The following is a 27,289-nucleotide window of genomic DNA, read 5'->3' on the forward strand; positions in this document are numbered from 1 at the left end:
CGCTGTATGATGAACAGAGATTGTCAGAAGTGAGTACTGTGTTAATTTTTTTTTTATAAAGATTGGCCATGTGAGTGCTGCATATTAGCGAGGAGAGGTGGATGCACCTTTTATTAGTGAGGTGAGACTGGTGCTGCAGATTCTACTACTGAGGGGAGGCTGCTGCACCTTTTATTAGTGAGGGGAGGCTGCTACTGCACATTCTATTAGTGAGGGGATATAAATGTAGAAAATGGACTGTTCTGAAGCTGGAGAATAAAATGTGAGGAGCTACTGACTCGGTAATCTCCCAAAAAAAAACCCCAAAAACAACACAGTCAGTCAGTGTCAGTGCTCAACTCTTGTCAAGGAATAGTAGTTCAAACAGAATGAGTGGTCTCACCACCTGTTCACAGGTTAAAAATAGAAGATCGCCCAGGCACGCTGCTTTACTTTCTGTCTCCCTCGTATGGATCCAAAGCCAGTCCTTGTATCACCCCCGTAAACGTAGGGTACTGTAGATCCTATACCAGGGAGCAAATGGAAAGGTAGTGCAAACCTCCAGGGTAAAGAAAGGATTTTTATTTGTGTATACAGGCAGTACCCGGGTTATGTACGAGATAGGGTCCGAAGGTTTGTTCTTAAGTTGAATCTGTATGTAAGTCGAAACTGTATATTTTATAATTGTAGATCCAGACAAAAAAAAAACTTGGCTCCCAGTGACAATTGGTGTTTAAACATTTTTTAGTGTAATGGGACCAAGGATTATCAATAAAGCTTCATTACAGACACCTTACAGCTGATCATTACAGCCTGGAGCTATAGTAAAGCATTCAGAAAGCTTCACCAGAGATCAGAGGGGTCTGTCTGTAACTATGGGTTGTCTGTAAGTCGGGTGTCCTTAAGTAGGGGACCGCCTGTACTCACAAAGTATCAGTAAAAACGCGCGTATCAGTAAAAGCATGTAGCGTCAAACACCTTGCCCGACCCAGGTTTCGCCTCTTTCGCCCCGGAAGAAGCGAGGTGTTTGACGCTACATGCTTTTACTGATACGCGCTTTTTTACTGATACTTTGTGAGTATACACAAATAAAAATCCTTTCTTTACCCTGGAGGTCTGCACTACCTTTTCATTTGCTCCCTGGTATAGGATCTACAGTACCCAACGTTTCCGGGGGTGATACGAAGACTGACTTTGGATCCATATGCTTTTATTCATAGATGCAGGTTCCCTTTAATAAATTCTGATATAATTGCTTTGCCGAGTGATATATATCGGTGAATCCAAATTAATCACTTCATTTCAAAAACTCATTTTCTCAGGATTCTCCTTATTTAAGGACACACTCCCAATGTATTTTTATTCCTTCTCCCGATATACTCTGAGTGTGGGCTTGCATTATGCTGTATCTGGGTTCATTTTGGTTTATTCTGATCTAACAAGAATGACTTAATAACAATGATTGTTATTCGCAGTAGTGAATAGCCTCCTCCTTCATTCCTGTGAGACGGGCTTTGAGAATGTCATAGGAATAAACTGGGGAAAGTGTCTGCTAGTTCACACATAACAGGCAGTGTAAACTGCACAGTCTTTTTGGTGTACCTGGTGAATGGACCGTGGTGACGGACCTGGATAAGGCATAATGTTAAAAATTAAAACCCACATCAGACCATTGGATGCCAATCAGATAGAATGAAGAATACTTTGGGAAAGTCATATTAACTGTGCACTCTCTGTGGAATCAGATTGCCTGTAGAAGTCTATAAGCAGGGGAAGGGGAGGAAAAACTATGAGAGACTAGATTCCCTCCACATCGAAGTATATCTATAGTCATATACTGGCCAACTTCAGGGAACATGCATTTAGGTTGTATATTGTGGGAAACACAGAGGGTGGAATGATGTAGCAAGCTGAGTGACATTTACAATCTGAGGAGGCCATTGGACTCTATGTGGGGATGGGTGCATCGTACTGCATAAACCCCCAGCCTCCGCTGAGTGTACACTCATATAAGGACAGTGACATAACTTGAGGAAATCCCCTGAACATTGGCAGCAGCCAGAGATTGACTTGTTTATTCCTCCTCATATCCAAATGTATGTGCATAGAGGGGGATACGTTCCAGTGCTCTATTGTAAGGGTATGTCAAGAATCCACTCAACATATCCTTACAACAAACAGATAAAATGTGATGTAAACCTAGCAGAAGAAGATATCTGAAGGTTGTGTATCTCACCCAAAGTGTTTTATCATGGGCAATACGGTTTATTACAACTCTACAATGACCGCTAAGGTGATTTTTAATGAGATCAGAAGAATCATGAACCAGGATCCCTTGTTTTTCCCGTATGCTGTATCCGGGAGACATCATAGCAGCCTGTTGATGGCCATGAACTGACTTCACTGGCTTCACAGGCTAAACCTCTACAAAAGCCAAATACAGGTCCCGGCAGTGAAGACGATTGAATAGGAGCTGTGTACACAGGGCTATGGTCCTCAGCATTGACACCATTATCTAATAACATTTCTGCACAGAACTGGTTTTTTTTGGTCTTTTGTCTGCAGAAACCTTTACATATGCAGCCATCTAAAACCACTTAATCGGATAACTAATAGATGGTCAAATGATGTGCAAACCAACAATGTGTGCTTACATCTGCATCAATAATTACCAGTCAGAATAATGAAATGGTGCGTGCAGAAAAAAATGAACGTGTCAAAGATGATGTGCTGCCGGGTTCTCAGGGGACTCCATAGCGAGAGGCACAGTACATATTATTCACATATGCTTACAGCCACAGGGCATCATACCATAAGGTAAAACAGATAGCGACAGTCCACAGTTATCTGGTCAATATAAGGAGAACTCCAGTCTTGAAGGGAATTTATTACCAGACATTTACATTTATATTATTTATATATATATATACCTTATATACTCGAGTATAAGCCTAGTTTTTCAGCACAAAATTTGTGCTCAAAAACCCTAACTCAGCTTATACTCGAGTCAACTAAAAACATAAAGACAAAACTCACCTTTCTGACGTCACCCATAGGTCCTCTTCTGTCTGAGACAGTCTGAGACAGAAGAGGACCTATGGGGGACGTCGGAAAGATGAGTACAGTGTTATTTTTTTTCCTACTACAGGGGCTGGGCAGGCTGTATGCTACAGGGGTTGGGCAGGCTGTATGCTACAGGGGCTGGCAGACTATATACTGGGAGGCTGTAACCAAAGCATTTCCCACCCTCGGCTTATACTCGAGTCAATAGGTTTTCCCAGTTTTTGTGTTGAAATTAGGGGTCTCGGCTTATACTCGGGTCGGCTTATACTCGAGTATATACGGTATATATATATATATATAAATATAATTTTATTTTTAATATTTATTTGATCTGGTACTAACTAAAGGGGGAGAGGACCCTGAAATATTTCAGTATTCAACACCATTGTATGGAGTTTAAAATCACTTCCAGCAACGCAACTAATTAAGGTTTTTCTTCTTATACTTATGTATAACAGTGGCTCAGGATCTTTTGATCATTTTGGTGACATTTACACTGTATTAAGAAATAGGCGGCGTAACAGTATTTCCTTTATTTGTACTTATTCCGTGACAAAGTCACTCACAGCTGCTGCTTTCTGCTATTTCCTCGGTTTCTATATTGGATAAGCTTGTCAGTCATTTGATGAAACCTGTCATCAAAGCCACATATGCTGTAACGTCAGTCTGCAACTGATCTGTATTGAAATGTCTATAAGATCAAAACCGCAGCAAAGTCTCACTCATGATCCCCGGAAGAGGATAGCAAAAGATTGCAAATTACATTTGGTACAACTTTTAAGAATTAAAGGTTCTTCAATGGACCTGCAATGAACTAGCGGATCGGAACACGTGGCTGAATAAATCAGCTGATGTCTGCATGGGCAAATTGTATACCTATGTTAGGGTCCAACCATGGACCCACCAATCCGGAACCTCCAAATAAATAAGTATTTTCCGCAAAGGATTGGATGAGACAAAAAGGTACCAATTTACAGAAGTCCTAAGCACAAAATTGGTGGAGATTCTCAGCTTTAATTAGTTAAAATTGGTGGAGATGCTCAGCTTCTCCTGCTCTATAACACATTGCCTTCAGATAGGACACTACGTACAATCTGCTCAGCTCCACCTGCTCTACAACATGCTGCATACAGATAGAACACCATTTACAGTCTGTTGAATAGGGATGGGTCGTTCTTCAAGGAACTGGCTTCAAGAGTCGGCTCTTTCATGTGAACGATGGGAGCTGGCTCCCCTCAGTGAGCCGATGGCTTACTTAACTATGCCCCTAAACGGCTCACCACGCCTCCCTTTAACCCGATAAAATTGAGTAAAAAGTGGTGTAGAGTCTGGGGACTGGCTGGCCAGCGCCTCCCTATTATACATTTTATAGGGAGCCATTCAGGAACCAGAAGAGCCGGCTCTTCTAAGTGAGTTGAGCCTAATGATCCAGCTCACTAAGAAGTGCCAGAATTCCCATAACTGTTCAACTCCTCCTGCTTTATTACATGGTGCATGCAGATAGGACACTATGTACACACTGCTGTACTCCTCCTTAACATAATATGATGTCTGTACATAGGACACTATGTCCTATTTACTTAGATTTGCCTGTTCTATAACATGCTTCTCACAGATAGCAAACTATAAAGAGTGTGCTCAGCTCATCCTGCTCTATAACAACTGCCTGTAGATTGGGGCACGTTTACTAAGGACCAGAGCCTCTGTTCTATAACAAACTGCCAGCAGATAGTAGCCTATGTGCAATCTGCTCAACACCTACTGCTCTATAACATACTGCTTGCAAATAGAGCACCATGGGGCACATTTACACATTTACCACCGAAAATGCATTGTCCGACGATCATGCCCTGTGCCGCAATTCACTAAGATCGTGCGCCCGATATCCTGCATGTGTCGCTTCCCTGCTCAGATCTGTTGGAGTTCACCTTCTTCTTCCTGGTGTATGTAAGTGCATTGAATTGCCACACAATTTGAAAGTTAAATCCTGTGCTCAGTCCAGATCAGACGGCCTGCCCCCCAACTTGTGTCGCATGGAAGCCAGCGCAGCTGCGCCAAAATCCCAGCACAGACACCTGTGCCCCACAATCCCCGAAAAAGATGAAAAACAGTCCGACAAAAGTGCGATCTGCAAGCCTTAGTAAATGAGCCCCCATGTATAACCTGGTCTATAACAGTCTACCTCCAGATTGGACATTATGTTTTATCTGCTCAGCTCCTCCTGTTCTGTAATATGCTGCCAGCAGATTAGTCTGCACTTTCAACTTGACAAGTTTATTTGAAGGGATTGCTTTAAATTCAGTTCCTTGAAATATTAATAATTAATAAAGTCATCATGTTCCAGTAATGACCTCTTCACAACTTCTCAGTCAATTAGGAACATTTACCCAAGTATAATTATATTGTTCCCAACCTGCAATTCATAAAAATCATTGTATTGAGAAAATTCATAAAAAATCTGTCTAAAGCTGCAGAAACATAATGATAAATTGTAGGTAGGAAAGATAGTGAATCAATATGCTGTGGTAGAAACCCCTGAGGACTTGCAGAAAGTCAATTAACATTAAATTATGCCCCTTTTCCTACATATAAATGCTGGGAGGGGGAGATAGATCTAATTAATGCAGTAAAATGAGCAGCAAAACATGGAAGTAATGCCAGAGTTTGTCCCTGTGCAAATAAAATATTAAGATTTCATTTCAAAAGCTGTGGTTTATATAAGAGAGCCTTTATAACAATATTTCCTAAGACATACATAAGTTTTGATAAATTGTACTTACAAAGTCTCCTAAGTTGGTGCCTGCAATTATAACCTTTTCTGAAGACCTTTGGGTTTTGGGTTGGCAAACTTACTGTCTTTCTGTTTCATGCCTATGGAGGGTAGGGGGTTTCTTATTGCTGAAGAAGGTCTTCCAGAATACAAAAGTCTTTTTCAGGCATTGAAGTATCTTAAAATGACAGAACCGTGAATAATTGCTGCCTGGGAATTTCACTTTCACCAATTTCTATGAATTGCCTTTAAGGAAGCCAATCTACTGGGTGCATTATTTTATCTTAAGATGTTCTGATAATAGGCATAAACGGAACATACTACCATGGGAAACTGACCTCTGCTAGCCATTGGTAATGGCTTCAATAGAAATAGTTATATACTTACTGTCACTTACACTCAGATTATGTAAAAATTTATGAAGGCTTTCAAACCTGGAGTAAGGTGAGATAAAGTAATACATACACTTTCTGTATTTATTGATAGAAAAAATAATAGAATTATAAAAATGATGCCCAATAAGTATGGTGTCCTAATTATGTCCTCAATGTAACTCAGGGCTGTGTTATATTAAAGGAAATGTACCATCAAATTTACAGATGGAAGACCACTTACACCTACATGTGTATCTCTGTAGCTCCTTTCCGGAACAATACTTTTTATAGCCATTGATCCCTCTGTTTTTGTAAAAAGAACCTTTTAAAAATATTTTATTGAACCCAAGGGGCGCTGGGGGGGGGGGGCATCATCAGACCCCTACAGGCTCCACAGAGTCTAAATTGTGCACTCCACATGCCAGTCTATCCCCTGCCCTATCCCAGGCAGAGAGCGGGCAGCATAAGCTGGCTCTCTGCAAATCTTTTGGAAGCTGCTAACGCACAAGATTTGAAGAGAACTGGCTTTAGTCGCTGGTTCTCTGTCTGGTGTAGGGGCGATGATAGGCAGACACGGAGCAGAGATGGATGATGCCCCAAGAGTCCCTTTAGGCTCATTTGAATAGTTTTAAAAGCTTCATTTTACATAAACAGGGCAACCCATGATGGTAAAAAAGGCTGTTCAGGAGAAGAGCTACAGAGATACATGTCAGTGGTGATCTACCATCAATAAATCTTATGGTAAATTTTCTTTAAGGCTTTGCACACTAGCCCGTACCCCACATTTGTTATGGAGCCATAAGTACTCCATGCATCCCATGGTACAGACTTTGTCAGTCTCATAAAACATTCCTTACACCTACATATGTAGAGAGTTTGAGGAACATGGGACTTTTGTTGTTTTCATATGTTAGTTAGAAGTATATGGTGATAAAGTAAATGGTTATTACACCTCTAAAGAAACCCAGGTATGGTACAAAATAGAAGCATAACCGTGAGCACGAGCCATTAAAGTTTTTATCAAGTCACCATATGATATTCATCCCGCATAGCTATCTAGTCACTTGAAGAGATTACAATCCTCCAGAGCAATCCTGGCAGTAGTAATCATGACAGACGTAACCCGATTACCAATATTTTCCAGTAGGTAAACTAGTCTTTGATACATTTGTATCTATAGTGAAATACTAACGTGGTCTAGGTTATTGGAGCAGACAGATGCAAAAATGGACATTTTAAAGTAGTGGTTTAGGTGAGTGAAGGAGGTTTGGAAAGTATTAAAAAAAACACTAGAATGACTTTGCCTTAGAGGTTCCCCTATCTTGTGAAAATGAAATACTACTAGGACCAAGGATCCTTGTCACCCAATTATGCAGTGACCTGCAAATGGTTCCAATCATGTAAAGAGGTGATGTTGCAGTTGTATAAGAAGGAGTTCAAATGCCACCTACTGTGAGGCAAGTTGAGTCTTTCTCTCTAGGACGGCAACACCTGCAAGAAGGGGGAAGGGGGCAGCAACGAGGGCACAGTCAGCGACTTAGCCCTCTGGAAGGAGACAAAAGCAAATGTGTGTTACTGAGCTGCATATTTACTTGTACACAGCACAGTTAATCACATCTGATATCATTATGGATGGGAGACTGAATAGCCACATGGCATAAAAAAAAAATTAAATAAAATATTACTTTTGGGCGGGCTGGAGGATGAACTTTGCCATAGTTTCCCTCATGGAAAACAATGAAGGTGATGCCATTTCACTTTTAAAAAAAGGACTACTCCTAATTTATTCATGTGGAAAATAGTCACATGCTGTGCATTTTATTTTTAAAGTAACACAATACAACATTAAAAGCAATTCACGCTTATGGATCTATGCAGACACTTCAGCTCTGTGCAATAGAAATGCCGGACCTTGCTGTAAGCGGTCGGGCATATTTATGAGGGGGCAGGATTAGGGGCGCTGGCTTCCGCATGAAGCACGGCAGTCACCCCTGGCCTATAGAGTGGGAGGGGTGGTCCAGGGGAGAAGCAGCACCTTGGACCGCCCCCTCATGAATACACCCAACCACTTACAGCGTGGTCCGGGATTTCTATTGTACAGCGTGGCAGTGTCTGCTAGTGTTATCGGAGTGTAACACTGCTACATCTGTTTTAGCCTTTTTATGGGTGACAGGTCCTCTTTAAGAAGTAGAGCAAAACCTCTAGTTAATTTTTTGCTATAACTCATAGACTATAGTTTATGAGGATCAGTGAAAAATGGAATCCACACAAAAGGAACTGGGGTTATCATGTCCCAGAATCAGTTAAGTTGTGGTAAATTAATTTAATTGCCAGATCATTAAAATAATGTGATATTTTACTTCTACATTTTTATTTTATTTGTGTTTAAATGCTTTTAAGAAACTCTAAACTTGGGCGGTTGATTTTTCTCATGAAATTTAGCTTATATTCAGCAAATATTTCACTGCATGTGGGTTAGAATTAGAACTTATCTTGAGTTCACTAAAAGTAATTTTCTTGCGGTATAAGACAATGTGCTAACATATGATTCTTTAGTACTAGGTGGGCAAATCTCACATCCCTCATAGTCACACATTTGTGCGCAAATTAGTATTCCTAATGCATCCCACATGAAGTGTTGGCAAAGTACTTAAGAAAAACTTATTTCATCACTTGTAATGCAGCCATAGATCCTACTAGTGCAAAATACGGTAATAAAAGTTCTAAATATTGTACTTTTATTATTTTACTACTACATTACATTATGATTATATTATGGCTTTCTTAAACATAAGAAAACATAAAAATAACAAAATCATAATATGATAATCCTGGAGAGTCATCCAACTAGCATTAACATATGTGCTAATTAAACACAACAATCTATACTCTCCCCTCTGTTACTCCTTTGGCCCCTCCACCCCAAAACAAATGGAATGACGGCATTGTGTTGCTCACTTTTTTCTTTCCATAGTAAGCTACTTGTCAAGAATTTTCCTCAGCAGCAGTTAAGTGGGCAGAGTCTATCATCTTCTTCTCTTTGCCCTAAAGCTAAGTCTATAACATCTTGCCCAGACTTTCCATGAAGCCTCGTATGGAGGAACTTAGCTTCAAATCCAATGAGATTTCAAAAAGTAAATCCACTTAACTTCACATCATCTGTATATATAGGATCTTTAGAGTAATAAGCCTGTAAGCTTTTATCACATGTAGATGCATGATGCATGGGATAAGTAGTAAAAAACTGCAATTAAATAGTCAGTGCTGTGTGAGTGCTTACATTTAGCAGCTTCCCTGATGTGAAGAAGTGTACGGAGAGCAGTGGAGAAGTCTGCAGAGGAGTGAAGAGTCTATGATAGAGCTTTTGGTGCAGAGAGAGAAGTTATTTAGAATCACACAAAGAGGGAGCAGGGAAGACCCATCTGCCACCATTATTCTTTGCAGGAGACTTCTATACTCAAAAAGCTTCTCAGATACAAGTATATCCTGCTAGCTACTACACAAAGGAGCTGTAACATGGTCTCCCCCTTGGAGAGAGCAGGGAGCAAAAGCCACTCCCATCTGTGATATATTTCCTGTATATATATTGTTATCAATTTATGACCTCAGAGAGAGGATCAGCACAAAAAGTGCAGATATGAAATAACAGGCTTCTGCAGTGGAAGGCTAAACTGAGGAGGATAGCAAAGAAACTGCTGGATATAGGTAATGAAAGTAATAGGCAAAGTTAATCTACATCTGTTTCTACCAATGCATTAAGTATACTGTATACTAGCATGACAATCATTTGCGTGAAACAGGGCTGCACACTTTTAGTGCTAAGTTTGCATTTAGAATGACTTTGTAACAAGTGGAGTCAAACAATAAAATATAGCCTCTTCTAATAATAAATGTGTTTCCTGGACTCCTGATTTAATTAAAAATGGTAACTGCCTGATTGCAAATTGATGCTGTCTACATGCTGCAGTATTGCCAAACCTATAACAAGCCTGAAGAAGTGTCCTCAATTGCAAACATATGGAGTACAGAGACTAGGCTATGCTTTAAATCATTCAGTTGGTTATTGCTTCCTATTATCAAGCTGTGACTTCCTGTTTGGAGAAAGCACGGGTGGGAGCACGAGTGAATATTTTTTCTTTGTTACAATTTCTATTGTGCTTCATGACATTTCTAAGGCTATTAGCAAATGGTTGCGGAATTTACCCCAGCGGTAATTCTGAAGGCATCAGAAACAAGCCAAAACAGCTGGCAGGGCAAACCAATCCTCAGGATCCTCCTCCTCAATCCTCCACACGTGGCAGTAATGGATGCGTTTTGTAAATGCATTGTTAAGAGCTAGGTAATCAGGAAAATCACCTCTTCACAGCTGTCCTGATGCATTTGAAAACGCATGTATTACTGCCATGTGTGAACACACCCTCAATCTCTGATGAAGAAGACTTTGGCTCCTAAGGCCAGATGCTCATTAAAGTATCAAATTACAGTTCAACAGAAGTCTATGAAGAGGGGAGAAAGAAAGAGTAATAGAGGCAAATACAAAGAAACAGTTCCTGCAGCAGATAATAGTAAGTGTTTTACTGTTTAACAGCTAATTTTCCCACTTGTTTAGGCTAAACTTTTAGAATTAGAGATAGAACAAGCATGGAACCTGCTTAGAATCCGATACAAATTGTTTACAATACAGAATACAAGCAATGGAATGGCCATATATTGTGTCACTCCTCATGCACATCCATATAAGTTTTCATTTCAACTGTCGGAATTGAATTTTTCCCTTGCTGTGCCTCTTGCGCCTTATTTATAAAGTATTGATACCACAATTTTGGTGGTTTTCCGACACAACTTTGCAAAATTGTGGTGCGTGTGATTTAGACACTTTTCTGGCACTGCTATTTTTCCAACTCGTTTCATGGCGCACAATTGGAAACATATGCAGTACAGAGACAAGGCTTTGCTACAAATCATTAAGTTGGTTATTGCTTCCTATTATCATGCTGTGCACAACTGGAGCAGCCAAAAGCTGGCCTGGGGAGTTTTATTTCACTTCATGAATTTGGAGATAGTTCTAAACCTTATTATTTGTGCACCAAATCATCAATCCCTTGCGCTACAAAGTTACATCACATTGAAAATTAGAGCATGCTTCCTGCACCACCCTGCGCCCAAATTACTAAATACCCACTTACTCCACAAGGTGACATAGGGGGACATGTAACACTCCTATTGCTTTCTTTTTCTTTTTTTTGTGTGGCTTTTTGGAGTTTGGGCTTTTAGGTGCAGAATCAAGCAGCGTATCAAAGTTAGCTGCCTTCAGTATTAAATGCAGCTGCTGTATTTATCTTTGTGGCCCAGATGTTTGTGCAAATTGTGCGACTTTTGGGCTGTGAATAAGCGCACCGCATCGCATAGAGCCAGCAGTGATTGCGCAATACATGCGCTGCTGCCAGCGATTGTTACAGGTCCCTGACTGACAGGGACGTGAAAGGGGTGTGTTGTCTCGCCCCCTCATGAATATGGCCGACTGCTAGGGAACTTGTACGACGATCCGACCTCTTATTTCATAAGAGGTCGGATCGTTTAAAACTAAGTATAAAAACACAAATTTTAATAAAAATTCAATAAATATAAAGGGGCTGGGGACAGGATGAGGGGTAGCTAATTTTGGGGGGGTTTCGGGTGTGACAGGTCCTCTTTAAGGACACCCGACTTACAGATGACCCCTAGCTAAAGATGGACCCTTTACCCACTGTGACCTCTGGTGAAGCTCTCTGGATGCTTTAATATAGTCCCAGGCTGTAATGATCAGCTGTAAGGTGTCTGTAGTGAAGATTTATGGATAATCCTTGATCCCATTACAGCAAAAAAAATTTAAACTCCAATTGTCACTGGGGAAAAATTTTTTTGGGCTGTAACAACAATTATTATATATAAATTTCCGACTTACATACAAATTCAACTTAAGAACAAACTTATGAAACACATTTGCATTACCCAGAGACAGCCTGTACTTATAAAAGATCTGCTGTTTAAAATATGTTTGCATTTTTATGAATTGTCACATGTTTATTCACTTAGGAGGGGAAATGTATAGAAGGGATTGCATCAGTATACATGTTTAATGCATATGTGCAGAGCTGTTTTCCTGTGCTATATCCGCCGTCAGGACAATTGTGGTTCATTGTCAGCGAATCCAGCGTCTCACAAAGTAGCTAATATTACCGGTGCATTGAACAGAGCCAAGTAACGATTACCTAACCACTGGGAATGGCTATTATACATTTAGGTATTGATTCGAGCGTACCTCTCAGCTCTCTTAAAACACTAATGGTAAAATAAATATGTTAGCACATGGCATTTTAATGAACCCTATGAACTTTGTTCTCCAGTTTTATGACCTGTTGCATTACTAGCAAATTTAACAAAAATCTATAGTCTATTTTCCCAATCTGCAAATAATTACTGGCAGACTCCTGTTCTGTATTCTTTATAGCCATGTGGGTTTTAGGGGAAAAAACTGCTGCTGTTTTTAAATTAGACCAATAACATTGAAAGACTTAAGTTCCTTAGTTGCTGAAGTTAAAAACAGTTATGTTTTCTATGGTACTGTTCACATGGATGTATTAAATGGCTGTAATTTGTATTTGTTTTTTAATTTAACAGACAGCACACAGCTACATTTAATTTAAAATGGATTTGGTCACATTGCCGTTTTGTTAACAGGCTGTATGGCTTTTGTTAACAGGCTGTATGACTTATCCATTGTGATCTGTAACAACTCTAATGTTCACTGAACACTCAAAGGTTATACTCTATATGGAATGGGTGCCACATGGATACAAATTGACTGTGAAAGAAGTCCATTTCCACATCCACTTATATAACCACAGCAAATTTGAACCACAATGACATTTTCGGTTTAGGCCACAGGTGGGCTGGTAAATGTGTGTGATATACTGAAAGTTCTGCTATTTCATGCTAAAACTCAGCCATGTGAACACAGCATTACTATGCTGGACTTTACAAGTTCTTTTCAGTGTAAACTGCTTGCACAGATATTAAATAAGGGTCCACTCCAAATTTGTGTCACACTGGACTGTTATGTGTGACCGTTTGATGTGTGTTCTTCATGCACTGAGGGGGGCATTACTTAGTCGGACCGTGTTCCACATTTATCATGTCCGACAGAAGTGTGTAGCATTCTCCATGTTAAATGTGCACCAAAAAAATGAAGAGCTGTGCAGAGGACACCAGATTCATGAAGAAAAAGCCAGGAATCCTAAAACTGGCAACCTCTGCACACTACACAAGTATGCTGCGTATAGTGCAGTTTGCACAGTTCTTAGCAGAGGTGTAACTACAGCGGTAGCAGCCATAGCAGCTGCTATGGGGCCCACAGTGTCAGGGGGCCCCGTCATCCAACCTGCATGTTTATGTATATAGGAATGTAATATATGTATATTTTTAAGCCGGCAGGGAAATTTGCTATAGGGCCCTGCCTCTCCTAGTTACGCCACTGGTTCTTAGTCAATGCACCCCATTGTGCTCATGTAGACATCCAGCAAATTATGGATATGATTTTACAGAAAGAACACCATAACAGCAGGATGATATGAGCTAAGTGACAATATGACCCTGTATTATGTGCTCCATATTCATTTCCCATATCTTTTGTGGAGGTGCTGTTAGTTCCGTAGCCTTCTTGTGTGCTGCCAAGAAGCATCTGGAGAAACAATTTGTGTGTCTGGCTTTATGAGAAAAACAATTCAATATCTCACATTTTCAGATAATTTCTTCTGCAGAGTCTGCTGGTCCTGGCTTGTGATCTCTAGACTGATGTGTAGCGTAGCAGAGTAGAAAATAAAGGATAGTCACGCTCGTCCCCTTGAATGTTTGCAAGTTCTACTTGTTTGATGCCCTTGCTGCGTTTTATTGACAGAATTTATGAGGCGTTCATTCATGTGAGCTAGACAAAGGCTTCACTTCAGCCAAAAGTATACAAGGCCCGGATAATTTTTCTGAAAGTGATTTTCAATAAATAACAGGCCAGGTTTTGGTAAGTGATGAAACCTGTCTAAGACATTTCCTGCTCTGTGTCTATTGATGTCAATATAGAAGAACTTTAAACCTGAGGAGAACAGACACCACAAAGCTAGCGGAGCTTAATAGAGATTGTCGTTAGCTTCATTTTTCATTTTAGATGTACTGGATCAATGACTTGCAACATGTAAGCAGCCGTAAAATCTGCATCCAGAAACTATTTTTCTAGTGTTCTTAAAGGGGATTCCCATTAATGCAAATTAATGTTATTGTTTGTATGATGAAAAATTGTAAAATTTTCCCATATACTTTCTGTATCAATCTCTTACTGTTTTCTGTATCTCTGCTTGCTGTCCTTCTATAGAAAACTTCTATCTTTACTTCCAATGGACTGAAATCTGACCATGGTCCCACAGGTGCACGGCTCGTTAGTCTCATAGAGAATAATAAAAGCTGTGTGATATAACGAGCTGTGTGACCATGGTCAGATTTTTGCCCACCTGAAATAAACAATGAAGTTTCCTATAGAATGGCAGCAAACAGAGATCTAGAAAACCATGAGGAATTCATACAGAAAGTATATTGGAAAATTGTATAACTTTTCATTATTTATTTGCTGAAATGGGAACGCCCCTTTGATCTTCTGCTTGATGGTTACATCTAACTGATTCACATTTTATTTTTTCTATATGAAAATGTATGAAACTACAACCGGGTCAGTTTTGTGCTTTATTTGTGATTTACAAATTTTATTCCAACTCATGTGTCCTTAAATAATTAAAGGGATTTTCCGGGTTTTAAAAATTACTGAGGGCCAGGCTGGGGCGGGCTAGTTAAACATAATAAACATGTACTTACCTCCTCCGGCGCTGCTGATGTCCAGCGCCGCGGTCCCTTCGATCTGTGCCCCTGTTTGTTTACAGGGGCACAGAAGCCGGGCACGAGGAGCTTCGGGTCCGTGATGTGGCCGGCTCCTCCCATCCGTCCCTATCTCTCAGCGTTGTAAGCTCTGGGAGATGGTGTCGGATGGGAGCTTCCCGCCAGCCGAGGTAAGCAGATGTTTATTATTTTTAAATAGCCCTTCCCAGTCCTGACCTCAGTAATTTTTAAAACCCGGATAACACCTTTAAAGACAATAAATGTGTATTGGCTTAACCTGCCAACCTGGTTGGTTTTGTTTTCCATCTCATGTGTATAGGAGACTCTTGACTTTTCCCTGACAGTAAATTATGGCAAAATGAGGTAGCTGAATCCAATCATTTGGTTCTCATGGAGATAAGGTGGTGGCAGAGAAGTCTAGTAGAGGTTTTTTAGCCCCTTAATTTCGGACAAATGCACAGCTTAGTCAAGACCAACAGGTTGATGTACAGTATGGAGGAGTCGGCTATGGTATGGTAGCGGTTCAGCTGACACTTTTATAAAATGTATGTCCAGCTTAACATGACATCAAACAGAATTGTATTGATATTCAGTGATGTTAGTATTGTGTACCCATGGCATCTAAAAAGGAGTCAAACAAAGTATAGAAGTTATGATAACTGAGAACAAGCCGATATAGAATGAATGTTACCGTAAAAAATACATAACTTTAGCCATGAGGTAAATGTGACCAAAAATGGAAAACAGAAGAGTGGAAACACCCAAACATTGTACTACCCTATCTCAGCCTGATAACTACAGCACAATAACATTACGGAAACACTACGATAATTACTTAGCAACCAGACCTCGTTACTGACACCATTGGGCAAATTGCAGAAAATTGCTCTTTCTCTGCAGGAATCTCAGTGTTCTCCCCTTGGAATATATCCTCGGCTCCTTCCTTCAGTGTGCAATACATTTACACAATAAAGCTGACTGCCATTCCAGCAAATTCTGTGTGAATACCCGCAATCTGTCAGTGAGGTAGCTAGGATGCCTCCTACTATTATTGCATGCCTGTCCTTACTCAGCAGATAACACAATTGTATGAAGTTACTGCAGGGACAAGTCTTTTCGCAGCAAAATGATGTTTTCACTGTAAATTTTGTATGAATTTCTATAATTATTTTGGCGACTGATCTAAAATTTGTGCTAAATCTGCAGTTCTTGCTCAAGGTTAAAGGCGTTGTGCTACAGAAATAATACATTTACAGTAAAAGCATGTAAAGGGTAGATGTCAGGTAGAATTTGATAGTGAAAGTTTAGATTCTATTACTGTTTGTGGATTTTCCATACATAAGTAATAAACATGTTTGTAGAAGATTACAATATAATATGATAAAATAAAATTCTCTTTTGATCACACTGTTATATGTGTAAAATTCCTGGCAGTCTGCTGCTACCACTAGGGGGATCAGTCTGTATACAGCTGTGTACAAGTCGAAAATACAGGAATGCATATGTAACATGCAACTGACTAACTAGTTTATAGGATTGAGGCAAAAGCTAAACTGTGGCTACAACATCTACCACAAGGCCAGAGGTCGCAGTTTATAAAAGCGATCCTTGCAGCTAATGAAAACTGAAGCAGTTGTGTTGCAACTCAAACACTACCTTGTGCCGCAGCTACAACACTAATTCTGCAGTTGGTGCAACCTGAGGTCAGTCATGACATCCAAATGTTATAGCAGTATGGTACATAGCAATACTACGTGATCTTTGGCTATGTGCTCCCTAGCTACACAATACAACACAGTCTACTGTAAAGAGACCTACACACATGACCAAGCAATCTAACCAACAGGCAGCATGTTATAGAGCAGAAACTATGCAACTGACAGTCTATGTATGTATAACTTCCACTTATAAGAATGCCCCCATGTCCTGTTGAATGTAAAAAAAAAAAACAATAATATAAAAGAATAAATAGCCTGCTTGATAATCGCTCACAAAATACAGTATATATCAATCTCTTCAGCTCCTCTATAACAAGCTGCCAGCGGAGAGAACACTATGTACAATCTGCGCAGCTCCTCCTGCTCTAAAACACACTGCCAGTAGAAGGGTTACTATGAAAAATCATCTAATCATCTAATATGCTTATAACTGATAGGATAACATTTACAATCTACTCAGCTCCTCCTGTTCTATATGATCCTGCCTGCAGATAAAACACTAAGTGCAATCTGCTCTGCTACTCCTGCTTTATAACATGCTGCCTACAAAAAGGAAACTTTGTACAATCTGCTCATCTTCTCCTGCTCTATAACATTCTACCTGCAGATGGGACGTTTCCTTTAACACATACAGTAATGAAACTGTAAATTAACATTTTCTTTTTGCAAAGGCAAAATATACCATGGTTTCACAGGGTAACATAAGCCTCACTGTACAGAATATTAGAAATATTTTAATGAATTTTGCATGGCCTTCAAGTTGAAGCTGATAGCTTTCAGGCCCTTGTCCAGTATTTTGAAATTAGCTCCGTAAAAATATTTTCATGTTAACCAGATCCCTTCAAATAAACGCTTAGGCCTCCTGTACACAAGCGTAAGGAGATCACGGTCCGTTGTTTGTGGGCCATATGTCACGAGCATATGACGTCCGCTCACATGCCAATGACAGAAGAAAAGATTGTACAGACTGCCCTGCCAGGAATAGGACCTGCTCTAAGCTAGGCAGCTAATACACATGGCTGTGTGTATGAGGTCCATAGAAATACGTATATGTGCTGAACGTTTGTGTGCATGAAACTGCAATGAGGCAACACAAGCTACTGTGCTTGTCTATATTTTAGGTTCTTTTCACATCTCTATTTAGTACTATTTTTCTTAACAGGATGAACAGTGTTATTTTGTGTTCCAATGATGGATTTCAGCACTGAAACTACAGTATCCAATGTAGGAACAGAAAACATACAGAGTTGCTAACACAATTGACTTTGGAGTCAATCACATGTTCCCAGGGGTCTATTTTTGTGGGATTTTTTTTATTAAAAATGTTTAACTTGAAAGTGTTATAATGAAATTGCTACATGATAGTATAATAAATATTTTACTTCATTAGATTTACAATTGGGAGATTTAAATGTCACTTGGATAATTCCATGCCCCCAGTAAACTGTAACCATGCATGAAAGAGCAATGATCTGCCATAGAAAAGTGATGGGGTGGCTCTACTCCTGGGATCAATAAAGGTCACAATGGAGCAGACAATCCTGGTATATTAAACCAATAAGTCATAAAAATGGGAAATCTCTCCTTTCTACAAATGTCCAATATTCTAGAATGTTATATAATCATTACCTGACAAAACTGCTCATATTTATCTAAAGGAATCCTTTTTCCATGTTACCATTTTCCTGTGAATGGACTGACCTGTAGAATAACTAGCACATATCCTACCTGGAATAAAACCATAATGATGATACTAGCTTTTTAGGGGTCATGACATTAAAATCCCTGCTTGAGAGAATCCATCACATTGATCAACTTCTTGCTACAGAAAGAGATGTATCATAATAATCAAGTTGTCCAAATGCCCCTTTAGGATATATAAACTGGCTAGCTGTGCTCATCCCTTTAAGAAGGAAAGTTTTATAGTATGATTTTAATACCACAGTAAGCAACATATGGATTCATGGGACGATATAATAAAAGCATCACTCTTGGGCGTAGTAGAGGAGCTCATAGCACTTGGTGTCTTTTTGTGTATTTGATTTGAGGTCTATTAGTTTCATATCTCATCATATTATGACTTTTCTAGAAATGCATGGGTCAGAAATCTGTTAAAACCTTAATGTTAAGGCACTCTAAATGTAAAATGATTACAATTTATTTCTTGTTATCCAAGGGGCTTTTAGCCCAAGTGCAGATCATACAGGAGTACAACTTCAAACATTGACATCCAAATTCCCACTGCTGCCAGCTAGAATACTATAGCCTAAATTCTATATATGAAAAGTCTTCTATCTATCATACCAAATATTTCAGTTAATTCTTACAAAATACATTTCTTAAAGATGTAGGTGTTAAAGGTCCTACAGAATAACTTCCAGTATGCTTTTGTCAGTTTATTTCTCTATCCCCTGTTCCCTTCCTCTCTCTTATTTTAGTTTCCATCTTTGATCTCCATTATTTTTTTTCACTGCCCTTTTATTATTTCATCCCATTTAATGAGGCATGTGACTTTTATGTTGGTATATACTCATTTGATAGTTTCACCTATTAACCTATACTTTAATAACATTAGAGTATGGGTATATCATATTTACAGGACTGTAAACTGCAGTCATACATTTAAAAGACATCTATCACCATGTCGAAGGATTGTAAACCCAGCCCACTATCTTACTGGTGTGTACACCATCTGGCAGCATTCACTCTTATTATGCTTTTTATGCAGTTTTTTAAAGGCTTTGTAAATTATGCAAATGAGTCTGCAGACTCTATCGTTGTTAATGGAGCCCCTCATTTGCATAATTTTTAAAGCCTTTTCTTAAAAACAAGGGCATAAGACACTTAAAGAAGAGTAGATCCTGACAGATGGGGCACATAGCAGTATGTCAGTGTGCTTGGTTTACAATCCTTGATCCTGGAGGTAGATGTCCTTTCATAGTGATTTGGTTGGGATGATAATTTTTGTGTAATACATGGTATAAGCAGGTATATAACCAAGTTATTTCCCAACTTCTATGTGGGTTAAGGTAATCTATGCTCATGTTTCTGGTGTTACCGGTGATGATCTCTATCAATGGTATGCCATAGATTGGTATGATTAGGCCTCACAATGACAAGGGGAGCTCTGTGTCCATTACTGTAGAAGAAATGACTTCATATATATATATATATATATATATATATATATATATTAAGTCTACATTAAAGTCTTTGATATACCCAAAAAAATACATTCTTCAGTAGTTGATTTTTTGGGGGCAGACTTATCAGGTCTTGTGCACCAGTTTTCTGGCATACAAGCCCTGAAATAAGTGCAATTCTTGGCATATGGCGAGGAAATGTGCCTTTTTCCCCCTTAACACCACCTCCACAGGGGTGTGAAGGGAGGCTCGACAGGTGGCTCAGTAAATAGACACGGGGCGTTCCTGCCCCCATCTGCGAACTGCCTATAGCCTGCGCCTATAGCCAGGGACATGATATAGCACAATTCTACACCAGGTCAGACCTGGCTCAGTACTGCCTCCTGGCTGCAGCCTCCTGACAAACCTGCCTAGTGCCGGGGGGCGAGGGCACCATTAGATGATAAATGTGCCCCTTTATCTCTCTGGGCCACTTTATTTTTAGGATACTAGTATTCAGCCCACTACAACTCACACTGTATTTTCATACAGAAAACATCAAAATAACTAAAAGTACAAAAAAATCCTTTGTTTTCAAAATTTCTAAAATTTTTACACATTCTTTATATGATAGTTAATGTTTCGGAGCGGGATATGAGAGAATAGCATGAGCCCCTTTAGCTCACTGCCAGGGATTGGTTACAGGGTCAGGGTTAGGGTGAGCTGAGTATAGTCATGTCAGCATGACGCTTGTAGCAATAGTAGTGTATGGTTTTAGAGGACTTCGGGAATCCAATACCCCACCCTCCCCTCTTCTGGTTTTTGTTCCAGCTTTCTCCATGGTTACCGCACCTGACATGGAGAGCAGCATGAGAGCTTCTGTGCAACAGCAGCCTTTATATCCAGGCAGCCGAAAACCCAGGAATCCCCTTCCTTCTCACACATAGCCAATGCAGCTTTATTGGAAATGATAAAGGTTTGACAGTATTATTTATCTAATCCTGACTTATATAATTTTATACATCCCCTGCATTGGATTTGTTGCAGTAAAATGAAGTCCCATTGTAATGAGTGGACATTAATTCATTCATCTTTTCACACTGTTTTAATAATAAAGGGGATTCTCCGGGTCTCCTCCAGGAAATCCTGCCTGTATGATCTGATTTCCCAGCCACCACACCGGCTTCTAAAGAGTTACGCTCCATTAAGTTACATCATGGTACAGAAGAGCATAGCGGAGATTAACTATATAAATGTGCAAATGGAAAAAAAAATAATCTGACTTGCTAGAATGCATTATACAATTCATAGGCATATTATGTAATGATATGAATATTAATAATATTAGTGTAATGCTACATAAAACACAAGAATACTTTGAAACAAGCCAGCCAAAATATCTCAGACAGGTTTATCTACAGAAGTCCATCTGGGGGGATTCCAGTGTTCATCACGGGAGGTGCAGCTAAGCATCACTTTGGGTACCAAAGATTATAGACTACACCACCTTTCAGCTTTGCATATTAATTTGGCAGATCCAGGGAATAACGCATAATCCCATTTTCCACACCACGAATTTGCAAGGCATTCATATTCTTTTACAAATGTCAAACAAATCACTGAAATTGAATGTAAATGTAACGCACATTAGACATACATTCTTATTTTATCCAGAAATATTGTGATCTACTTTAACCAAGTGAATTGCAAGTGTATGAGCAAATGACTGTAGACAGGTGCATCCCCATCACTTGCATGTATAGTAGCTGTCATGTGTTCTCAGATTTACTACAAGCCAAATGCAAGCACAATTCCAGCTACTAATGCCTGGACAATGCACAGCACAGAGGAGATAATACATGTATACAATACAAGGTATAATTGCATTTAAAGGAATGATACATTTCCTTACCAGCCACATGCTGCTTCATACAATAGTTGATGCCATAATTCCAGGTAAGTAGGAGGATACAGGGTGAGTGATGGAGTGGACAGCCAACCTGCTCCACAGATGAAACCTCTTCAGCAGGTGAGAGACAAGAAGATTATAGGAAGAAGACAAGAGGAGATGGGTTGGGCTGCTGGTGAAACACATTACACTAAGGAAGGCTTGTGTTAAAGTACCAGTGTAATGGTGAAGGAGGGAGGCAGAGAGGCAGGAGGAGGGGACAAGGGATTGTCTCTCGGAGAATCTATGTAACATGCTTTCCTTGATGCTCCTTTGGGATTCTGGAGCATGGCAGACCCTTTCATTGCTGTAGAGCTGTAGAATAGACACCATTGAGATGCAATCTGATGATCTCATGTATCAGAGTAACATGTACAAAGAATAAAACAGCTGGATATCCCTCTCATCCAGACAAACATGTTGTCACTGTAAATGTTCAGATAATTTGGAATATTTTCCACTTTTTTCCATAAATCCGTATACATTTTGTACCATCAATGAAACATATAAGTCATTCCTTCTGGGCCCCCCTTTGGGATCCAGAAAAATGTATCCAGGTGGCACTGTAGGCTAGTTGGCACTGTTATCATTGTTTTGGGTATTAACACTTACAAGGCTGGTTAACAACAAAGGTGTCCTCAAGGGAACATTTAATCCCAAACTGGTTATATAAGATCTACAGTTCCACGTCACAGCTTGGCATTCATCCAGTTTAGGCATCAGAGAAAACTTCTATTTCATAGCAAGTAGTTAACACTGTTTGGCGTTACAGGGGCGCCGGTTAGCTATTTTCTTAAATCTTTAACAAGCTTAAAAAAGTTCAATGTCAACTACTCTTTGATGTGATACTATGCACATAGCAATTACATGTGCAAAGACCAATCAGATTCACATTAGATAGGTATTCAGTGGCATAACTAGTAGCCATAGATCCCCATAGCAAAGCTTGGAGCCCCAGCAACCACATCCACTGGTTTGTCACTGTGGAGCGGAAACATACCCTCCATAGACCCCTCCACAGTGCTTTCTGCCTTATAATATGCCCACAAGACCCTCCTATCAGCTTGTTTCAATGAAATGAAGACTGGTCTTATATATCTCCCCATAGAGGTCACTTGATTGGAATTTAACCTTTCTGCTGTTTGCCCAAAGTGTGGTCAAGGACGCATCAGGGGGGGCCTAGAAGATAGTTTTTATTGTTTGTTGCTCTGCCCCATATTGAAAGGTTTCAGACCCTGGTTAGGGATTTTGTTTGCTCCCACCTGACCTACTTGGTTCCCTTCACCCCCAGTAGGTGGTTGGATCTTTGGTTGGATTGATCTTTCAGACCACCAATGCAAGAGGGGTAAAAGAAAATCTGTGTGACTGCAGCGCTGTTAAAGGTTTTTCTGCAATATTGCATTTTTTTACATGGATTAAGTGGAGGTAACATTACAAAAGAAACAGCGGTGCAACCATTGTATGAGACATGGAAGAGTTTTATTGAGATCTTAACAGTTATAATACAAGATAAAATTATATAGTGTGGGACTGCATGTCACTCGGTGTATTTAGAGGAGCTAAAGTAGGATACCAGTCCATATAGAATAATTACATCAAAAAGTCTTGGCACTCCAGAGTGATAAAGAAAATTTACTTTTAAATAAAGTAAAGCAATCCAAATGATCTTAAATGAATGTATGCAACTTGGCTGAAACATTAGTCAACTTAAAACCTAATCGCTGGAGCATCGTCTAATAGGGGAAGGTGTCCTCAGTAACCTTGCACCCCATGTGAGTACAAGTGCCTGATATACAGAGTGCGCACCTTAGTCCTTTAAAAGAAGTGTGCGATCTGCTGATAAAAACATGCTGGAGGTGTCAAAAATAAAAGTTTAGAAAAAACCTTTCACCACCTCCACAAACTCCAACTCTTTATAATTGTCGCTGTATTGCTTCTGGCACAATTAGAGTTTTTTTCTGTAGGCCCCATCGTTCCCCTGCAATTGTTTTAGCCCCCTTTATGCTAGTTAAGGAAAAAGGAAGAACCAGAACCAGTAAAAGATGATTTTATCTAAAACAGTGAATCATAATAATACAATAATATAATAGCAGAGGGACATTGTGTATGTTAGCTTAGCCTGTTAGCCACCTTTTACAGAAATTAAAATTGACTTTTAAATAAAGTAAAGCAATCCAAATGTGTAAGGTTTCGTTCTAATCAAAAGACCTTCCTCAGACATGGATTGCACGGTATTAGGAAGATTATGACCGCTATGGAGCTACTTCTCTTGGCAGAACGTACCGCTCCCCTCTCTCATCTCATGTCTACATAGTGGTCATATTGTTTTATTTATCTTCCTAATACCGTGCAATCCCTGTCTGAGGAAGGTCTTTTGATTAGACGGAAATGTCACACATTTGAATTTGGATTGCTTTAAAACTCATTTTTTAAAAATCATTTTGGAGTGCCACGTCTTTTTACTACCAGATAAAATTACACAGCAGTTCTGTGACCCGTCCCTTGTAGGATGCAAAAAAATCCCTTCCATGGCATGGCTGGTGCATCGTGACATCATGACTCCCACCTTTCACCGAGGTGCGACAGCTCAATCTTCATTTTGACTGCTGGTTTTGTTTTGCATGAGAACTCTAGCGACAAGCTGCTTTTACAAACGATCACGCCTGAAAAACCTATACATGACTATGGAATCTTTATACATTACTATGTCTACCCAGGCTTTCAGTGATATTACTACTGCTGATCCTCCTTGTTTTAGTGCAACATTTGCTTGTTTGCTTCTTTGACATCTATGTTTCACACAAAAAAAAAATTTCAAGAAAAATATCTTAGATAATCCACAATGTGATGTCACAGTACATCAAAAATGAACACAGTGATGTCACAGTACAGATACAATACACACAATTATGTCAGTACATGAACAATACACACAGTGATGTCACAGTACAGAAATAATGCACACAGTGATGTCACAGTACATCAAAAATAAACACAGTGATGTCACAGTACAGGGATAATGCACACAGTGATGTCACCGTTTAAACATAAAATAAACTGGTATGTCACATTTGATATCATGATACATTGCTAATAAAGACAGTGATGTCAACCATATAGAGATACAGCAATGAAAAAAAAAACAGTAAATATCACTACCAAGTACCTCCCCCCAAATATACACTTGGTGGTGATATTTACTGTTTTTTGTTTTTTGGTACTTATTTGGATGACAAGGGGTTTGAGCCTTCAGCCACCTGTATTGGTAGGTGGTTTGAACCAGCACACACAATCTCAGTTTAGTGCTGTTTTAAATGTTTTTAAAGCATACCAATACAATTTTTTGTATTTTATTTAGGATATTAAATTGTTGGCTTGTTTTATAACACCAGAAATGAACAGTTGGTTTTACTTTATGATTACACTAGTGTTAGTCCTTGTTTATTGTACCTACATTTCAGATACAGACACAGGTGGGATAACCCATACAGAGATAATACACACAGTGATGTCACAGTACAGGGATAATACACACAGTGATGTCACAGTACAGGGATAATACACACAGTGATGTCACAGTACAGGGATAATGTACACAGTGATGTCACAGTACAGGGATAATACACACAGTGATCTCACAGTACAGGGATAGTACACACAGTGATGTCACAGTACAGGGATAATACACACAGTGATGTCACAGTACTGGGATAATGCACACAGTGATGTCACAGTACAGGGATAGTACACACAGTAAAGTCACAGTACAGGGATAATGTACACAGTGATGTCACCGTACAGGGATAGTACACACAGTGACGTCACAGTACAGGGATAATACACACAGTGATCTCACAGTACAGGGAAAATACACACAGTGATGTCACAGTACAGGGATAATATACACAGTGATGTCACAGTACAGGGATAATGTACACAGTGATGTCACAGTACAGGGATAATACACACAGTGATCTCACAGTACAGGGATAATACACACAGTGATGTCACAGTACATGGATAACAGATACATTGATGTCACAGTATATAGCTATTGCACACAGTGATGTCACAGTACAGGGATAATACATACAGTGATGTCACAGTATATAGCTATTGCACACAGTGATGTCACAGTACAGGGATAATACACACAGTGATGTCACAGTACAGGGATAACAGATACATTGATGTCACAGTATATAGCTATTGCACACAGTGATGTCACAGTTGTAAATGTAAACATGCCCCAATAGCGAGGACACATCCATAATAAGGCATGAATTAGAATATGGCACAGTTCATACACAGATGATTCTTAATTCCTCAGACAAATAGATGGAAACAGTGGGACATTTATCTAGCCATGTTTCTGAGACCCCCGTCAAAATCTGTGTATATGTGGAGATCACAGAGAATGTGCAAGCTGCTACCCAGTAAATCCACATAGTGTAAAGTCTTTGATGTATCGGTTGGTTTGATAAATCACTGTACCTCACACAGATAATATATGTTTATACATCTGTTATAGTAGCTCCAAATGAAACATGGGCTATGTGTGCCAGCCGTGCCAGCTGCTTACAGCAAACTCTGTACCCTGAGAGGGACTATATTGGGCTCCCGATCGTGTGTCCTATATGACAAATCTAAGATACCTTGCACAAGCTAAGAATGGGCATTTGTCACATCCACCCACCGTATAATAGTGGAGATGTTACATAGTGACCCAGAGTTATCAAAAGCACTAACTGGACTTTGCCTCACATACATGAAGGATGTGCCAGATTATTGAATATTGGAGCATGGTCTTATCCGATCTTTTTTTAGGTGCACCTTTAACATAATAGATGTAGGCCAATATGTTATATGATATAAATGTATCAGAGAATGTGTAAACCAACTGCGCCACTAAACCGACTTCACTTAAAAATAAAATCTACCATGAAGGGACACTTACTCATAGATCAAGGACGCTTACTCATAGATCCAGGCACTGTGACTGTGGTAATGTTATTATATCCATGGCCTACTGCCTTCTAAAATCAACTTTTAAAATTATGCTAAGGGACCTAAAGTATTCCCTATAGGCTCCCTCCCCCTCTACTCCCTCAGCACTTCTCCTTCCCTCAGTGTAACAGCCTGTGAAACTGCAGCACTTAGGGGCTCTGGTAACACCCTAGTTAGCATAACTTTAAAAGTTGATTTTAAAAGGAAAGAGGCATCAGTTAGAAAATATAAGAAAATTACCACAGTCACGGTGGATATATGAGTAAGTATCCCTGGTTTATTATTCTTAATGGTGAATTACCATTTTTGGCAAGGAATTGTCTAAGTGGTCACCTTTAACCCTATTATCATTTTATCAGATATCTGGCATAGTCTCAGTTAAAGGAAACCTA

The 27,289-nt window shown here is 39.5% G+C and overlaps 1 protein-coding gene across 1 annotated transcript in view; it reads right to left on the minus strand.

The window, feature by feature from the left end:
• SEMA4B (semaphorin 4B) overlaps positions 1-22,076 on the minus strand; it is a 185,562-nt gene extending 163,486 nt beyond the window's left edge. The window contains exon 1 of the mRNA XM_072148446.1: positions 21,855-22,076. The gene's annotated coding sequence lies outside the window, so the exon portion shown is untranslated. The remainder of the gene's footprint in view (positions 1-21,854) is intronic.
• Positions 22,077-27,289: the final 5,213 nt, after the last annotated feature.

Source organism: Engystomops pustulosus, chromosome 4 (genome assembly GCF_040894005.1).
Source record: "Engystomops pustulosus chromosome 4, aEngPut4.maternal, whole genome shotgun sequence".
Lineage (NCBI taxonomy): Eukaryota > Metazoa > Chordata > Amphibia > Anura > Leptodactylidae > Engystomops > Engystomops pustulosus.